The 6,782-nt window shown below is 48.7% G+C and overlaps 1 pseudogene; it reads left to right on the top strand.

Moving 5' to 3' along the window:
• Nucleotides 1-2,980: 2,980 nt before the first annotated feature.
• LOC106864107 (olfactory receptor 14J1-like) lies at nt 2,981-4,223 on the top strand (annotated as a pseudogene).
• Nucleotides 4,224-6,782: the final 2,559 nt, after the last annotated feature.

Below are 6,782 nucleotides of genomic sequence, written 5' to 3'. Positions count from 1 at the left end.
TGAACAATTGGATTATTCAACCCCATATTCAGTTGTGGAAGGGTAGCACAATTATTGATATTGCAGTTTTTAAAACAACTGTGAAAAAAGGACATCCACTTCAAATCACTGCTGTTCATGGAGATAAAGGCTTTGGATGCACCAGTCCTAATAATGGAGCCAGAGTGTGGGTCCAGAGGCCAAATGGCCCTCCCAGGCCAGCTGAAGGAACAGCTCTGGGGAAAGACAACACTGTTTGAATCCTGAAACCTGGCTGAGAACAATGGGAAAATTTCCCTGCAGCCAAGTGTTCTGTGCCAGAACAAGTGGATGTTATGGGATATTGTTTTACAGATCCTGCCAGACCAAATCTCCCTGTTCGCCCCAACAACTCTTGGAAAATGCTCTGATCCACGGGGTTCCATGTGAAGGCTGATGTGACACTGAGGATGTGGAATTCCACACGAATTCCAGCCGGGAGCCTGGGTGCCCTCAGGGACTGGGACCTGGCACCTCTCCAGCCAGAGGGGAAAGGACCCCACCAAGCCTTGTCACCCACAGACAGCACAGTAGAGCTGAACAGCAAAGGACCTTGGGGACATTATTCTGGAATTAAAAAGGCATCAGCTCCATGGACAACAGAATTATTGTTCCTAACCCAAATGAGGTTGAGGAAAAAGAATGAAGAGCCATGTCACTAAAGTACTACTGAAGTCTGTAAATTGTACCTTGATAGGCAGCCAGAATCTTTGTTTGCCAGAAACACCTCTACTTTTACCAAGGATTAGTCATGAAAATTGTGATGAAAATGGAAAGATCAAAGTAGCTGAAATACTCAGTGTAACTAATTGCTGGATATGTTCTTGACCAGAGGGAAATCAAAGCAGAGCCATGGTTTGTCAGGACTTGCTTGATCCCAGTCAGCCCCGTGGTGCATTTGGAGCTGAGCCCTTGAACCTCAGGGCTGGAGAGGAGATTGCACAAATCTTTCAAGGAGTCCAAGTCAGAAGAAAAACCCAAAGTGTCTCAAAGGATTAATAGGTCCCACTGAGGTCCATCCCAAACACAGGCTCCACATGGACTCCTTGGAGGAGAGAACTGGAGGCCAGAATTGCCCAAAAACCACTCATAGAGTAAGGGAGGAAAGGAAAAAGGAAAGTACTTTAAAAAACTGAAGTAACTTGAAGCATTAATGAGCCCCAGTGAGTGTCATGCAAAGCCCTCAAGGGATTCATTAAAGCAGATAATTGGAGCCATGATTGCATAAACTACTAAAAGAGTTGATGTCAAAAGGGAAACTCCAAGTACCTTAGAAAAACTGAGTACCTTGAAGCATTAATGAACCCCACTAAATATCATTACTGACAAAGCCTCTCAAGGGACTAATTAAAGCAGATAATTGGAGGCCATGATTGCACAAAGCTCTCAGAGACTCCAAGGCAAAAGCAAAACCCAAACCTTGAGTATCTCAAAGTATTAATGAGCCCCACTGAATGTCAATACAAAGCTCTCAAGGGACTAATTAAAGTAGATAACTGGGGGCATGATTCTATAAACTACTAAAAGAGTTGGTGTCAAAAGGGAAAGACTTGACTTCTCTTTGTCCCCACCTGTCATCTCTGCCTCGAATTTCCTGCTCCAACTGGAACCTGGGGACATTTTCTCAGTTGTGTGCCTCAGTGGAACCCATTAATACTTCAAGAAACTTCAGCATTTTAATTTGAGTTCTTGAGAAGGTTTTGGAACACTCTCTCGGGGAATGATTATGATGTAAATATTTAAATGAACCAAGAGGATCATTAAAGTCCTTGTGCTGTATCTGTGCTGCTGAGCTGGGCCAGGCTCCTGGCACAGAGGCAGCTCCCAAGGTAAACCAAGAAAAGCTTCAAAAAGACATTTCTGCTGAGGAGCATCTCCTCTCCCAGCTCAGCAGGGCTGAGGGCACTGCCTGCAGGCACTGAGGGGACAGGAGCCAGGCACAGACAGGCTCAAGGCAATCAGGACTGGGAAGACATTGAGCTGAGACTGCACTTGGGGAAACATCTTGACAGCCCTGGACATGGGTGAGTGTGTGGGTGCAGGGCAATGTCCCTGTGCTCCTGGAGGGACCTCTTGGAGCCAGCACAGCCCACAGCCTGGGGGATGTGTCAGGAGGACTCTCACAGTTTCTCTGAGGCACAGGAGGAGGAGGAGGATGTGGCACAGAGCGGGGCTGCCCTGGGCACGTCAGAGGGACAGGGCAGGACGGCTCCTGCTGCCAGGGATGGCTGCAGGGACTGAAGCTGGGGCTGCAGCCAGGGCTGGCCAGGGCTGTCCTGCAGAGCAGCTCCTGCAGCCCTCAGGGCTCTCGGCCAGCCCAGGCCATGTGCCACCTGCCAGGGACAGCTCTCAGCCTGCCTGGAAGCTCCCCATGGACTGTGGGGACAAGTTGGAGGTGGAAGGAGCCACCCCCATCAGGGCAGATTCCTCCTGCTGTGGAGATGGTGCTGCATGGCCAGGGCTGCTCTCAGCTTTCTCCTCAAGGGAAGGCAAAGGGGCTCTCAGGTGTGTCTGTGTCACTGAGACTCCTGCACTGTCCCACTGGGCATCAGCAGATGTGCCTCACATCTCCCTCACAGAGTACCTCCTCACCCTCCTCTGCCTACAGACAGCAGCAGCAGCACCTTGGCTTGCAGCATCTCAGTTTGTGTGAGCTGCCCTTAAGGCCCGGCTGGCAGGGAGATGGCCCTGGGCAGTGCCCTGTGCTGGGAGGGGTGTGCAGGGTAGAGCTGAGCCCCCAGGGCTGGGCTGGGCTCTGGCAGCACTGGCAGGGACAAGGCTTGGATAGAGATAAACAGCTTCCAGAAGGAACAACTCCAGGCAGCAGAACCAGACCAACCCTTAGTTTCCCTCCCTCTTCATGTGCCTAGAGAAAGAGAAAAGGGTTTAAAGAGATTGACTGTTAAACTGGAGCTTTCAGAAATCCACTTTATTTTTCCAGCACATTTGAAGTGTGATTACCATGAAATCAAGAGCAGTGTAATGAGCAAAGGACACCGGTGTTGGACCACAAGGTCTGACTGCACTGGGGCACAGGGTGCCCTGTCTTCCCAGTGGCCTCCCCATTGTTCAGGCTAAGAGCAATGCTGAATATGAGGCAGTAACTCAGAAGCACCAAACGAAGCTCAAAAATAAAAATGCTAACAAAACTTCTCCCACAGGAAGAGAAGTAGTTTTGAGAGGATTCATAATTTAATTGCAAAGAATTGACTCAAGGGAATCTCTCCCAACTTGTTAATGTCTTTCAGCAGTCCTTGATGTCCACAGACAGCAAATGTCCAACAGCAGCTCCATCAGCCACTTCCTCCTGCTGCCATTGGCAGACACGCGGCAGCTGCAGCTCCTGCACTTCTGCCTCTTCCTGGCCATCTCCCTGGCTGCCCTCCTGGCCAACAACCTCATCATCAGTGCCGTAGCCTGCGGCCACCACCTGCACACCCCCATGTTCTTCTTCCTGCTCAACCTGGCCCTCAGCAACCTGGGCTGCATCTGCACCACTGTCCCCAAAGCCATGCACAATTCCCTCTGGGACACCAGCAACATCTCCTATGAAGGATGTGCTGCTCAGGTGTTTTTCTTTGTGTTCTTCATCTCAGCAGAGTATTTCCTCCTGACCATCATGTGCTATGACCACTACGTGTCCATCTGCAAACCCCTGCACTACGGGACCCTCCTGGGCAGCAGAGCTTGTGCCCACATGACAGCAGCTGCCTGGGCCAGTGGCTTTCTCAATGCTCTGCTGCACACAGCCAATACATTTTCCCTGCCCCTGTGCCAGGGCAATGCTCGGGGCCAGTTCTTCTGTGAAATCCCACACATCCTCAAACTCTCCTGTTCACTCTCCTACCTCAGGGAAGTTTGGCTTATCATGATCAGTGTTTTTTTAGCTTTTGGTTGTTTTGTGTTCATGGTTTTCTCCTATGTGCAGATCTTCAGGGCTGTGCTGAGGATCCCCTCTGAGCAGGGACAGCACAAAGCCTTTTCCACCTGCCTCCCTCACCTGGCTGTGGTCTCTGTTTATCAGCACTGGCATATTTGGTAACCTGAAGCCCCCCTCCATCTCCTCCACAGCATTGGATCTCTCCTTTTCAGCTGTGTACACGTTGGTACCTCCAGCCCTGAACCCCCTCATCTACTGCCTGAGGAACCAGGAGCTCAAGGATGCCCTGAGTAAAGGGTTGACTGGATTTTTTCTGAAGCAATAAACTGTGCCTTTCTTCTGCAGAGTACTCAGAATGGAAGTAACTATAATCTGTTTTACTCCTCTTCATAATTTTTTGCTACTGTTATACTGTTTTTCTACTGCTATAATGTATTTCAGAAATTAATTTCACTACTCATAATACTTCTACATCAAAATTTACCTTTCCTTTATAGCACAATGACTTTTTAAAAGCTTATTCTCTGTACATTTTTTAAATTAAGTACTCTGGTCTGTGGGGAGAAATCAGAGCTGCCTCCCTTCTGAACCACTCCAAGGACTTGGACAGGGCTGTGCTGAGTTCTGGGCACTGACCTGGAATTGAGGGATGTGGAAAATGCCTTTGGTGTCAGAGATGTTGAGAAGGCTGGGCAGTGTTATTGTGAGACCTCTCTCAAACCCCTTGGAAAAGCCATAGCCATCCCAGAGGGTCCTGGGCACTTGGGAAGGGCAGACATGGAACCAGTCTGCAAACAGGGCAGGGAGGGGCACTGGCAGAGTCACAGACTGGCCAGGCTCAGCAGGGAAAGGCAGGTGGCAAATCCTCCTGCAGCCATTGCAGGCACTGGCAGCACATGGCAGGGATTGCAGAACCCCTGTGGGAGGGAAAAGAAGGGGATGTTGTGTGCCCAGACTTTAGCCAGGCCTGGGACATGGTCTGCTGTGCTCTCCTCAGAGCCAGATTGGAAAGAGCTGGGCTGCAGGAGGGGAACATGGGGTGGGTGGGAATTTGGCTGAACAATCAGGGTCAAATGTCATCTATGGCACAGAGTCCTCTTGGCAGCCACTCCCTGGTGACATTCCTCAGTGACCAGCCCTTGACCACCAGTGTGGAACATTTCTATTATCTCTACAATGGCATGAAATGCGCTTTCAATTCCTTTGTGGATGCTGCCAAGTTGGAGGGAGTTTGTGACTGAACTCATCTGGTTAATGTTGACTGCAAAATGTAATTTGGCAAACATGGCTGAGTTGGGTAAATTTCTCTTGCCACAAAAAAAAGTAGAACTTATGTATCAGAAAAAAGGCAGTTCAATACGAAAAAATCAAACCCAACCAAAAAAAAAACAACAAAGCAAGACCCACCCACAACAACACAAAACCCTACAAACAAATCAACCACAAAAAGCAAAGGCCATACACACAAGAAAAGTGAATCCACAGGAAATGTCTTAGCAGCAGAAAATCTTTAACCACCTTGTGGCAGGAGAGGATTCTGTATGTGTAGGTGCTGTTTTAATAAAAAATATCTTAAAAAAGAAACTAATCCTCTATGCCCGTTGCCCCTCTCTTTTCTCCGTTTATTGCTGATGATGGTGTGACATGGAATGGAACATCCCTTGAGTCAGTCCAGCCCAGCTGTCCCATCCCTGTTCCCTCAGGAACACTTGCCCACCTCAAGCCCATGGGTTGGAGGGGGTTGCGGATATGCCTCATGCAGGGCGAGCGCTGTGACAAGGACAGGAGAACTGACCAACATTTACTCTTATCAAGGACAATAGAACAGAACAGTACAGCCTTGGAAATACAGATAAAGCATGTAAGTCCAGCATACAGAAGTCACACAAAATGCAAGCAGGATGCCAGCTCAGCTCTGCAAGGCTGACAAAGCAGAAATTATGCAAAACAAGGAAACTGCCATCATTCAAAAGCAGGGATCGAGGAACAGCCACCTAAAACATTGGATGTCAAAGACAGACTCCAAGGAACCACATAAGGATTTTTGATAAGGAGTGCAATTATGTCAAATAAAGTAAAAGGAAATGGGGATAACTCATGAATAGATAATCAGTGTGTGTGATAAAAACTCAGTTCATTCGATGCTCAGTGCACTTGAATGGATGAAGGGTCCCCTGAGTGACCACCAAGCTGTAATAAATAATACCTGTTTTCAAATACTCAAAACTGTGTTTGAAAGTTTCTATCCCGTGGATTCATTATCAGTGCTGTCCTTGACTCCATTATGGCCCTTGCACAGTTTCCCAATGGCCCCTTGGTTCCATGAGGCCCTGCTGGGTAACAATGGACCCTTGGTTCCATTAGGGTCCATACTGTCAAAATGGCCTCCTTGGTTCTGCACTGCCACAATGTTCTTCTTGGTTCCATGAGGCCTTGGTGTGTCACCACAGCCCCTTGGTTCCATGAACTGCCAGAGTGTCACCACAGTCTCTTGGATCTGCAGTATCACAATGGACAATTGGTTGCAAGCACCACGACAGTGTCACAATCAATATTTGGTTCTACGGGGCCCCAGAGTGTCACAATCACCCCTTGGTTCCACGAGGCCTCACTGTATAACAATGGCCCCTCAGTTCCAGGAGGTTTTGTACTGTCAATGCTCTCCTTGGTTCCACAGTGTGAAAATGGCTGCTTGGTTCCATAAGGTTCCTCAGTGTCACAGTGGTCTCCTTGGTTCCATGAGGTTCCATAGTGTAATATGGTTGCCTTGATTCCAAGAAGTTCCGCTGTGTCACACTGGACCCTTGGTTCCATGAGGTTCCATAATGTAACCATGGTCTCCTTGGGCCCACATTGTCACAATGGACAATTGGTTCCATGGGAC

This window comes from Sturnus vulgaris, unplaced genomic scaffold (genome assembly GCF_052056855.1).
Source record: "Sturnus vulgaris isolate bStuVul1 unplaced genomic scaffold, bStuVul1.hap1 Scaffold_329, whole genome shotgun sequence".
In the NCBI taxonomy this organism is placed as follows: Eukaryota; Metazoa; Chordata; class Aves; order Passeriformes; family Sturnidae; genus Sturnus; species Sturnus vulgaris.
The sequence above is the reverse complement of the archived record's forward strand: the minus strand, read 5'-3'. Positions and strand labels throughout refer to the sequence as shown.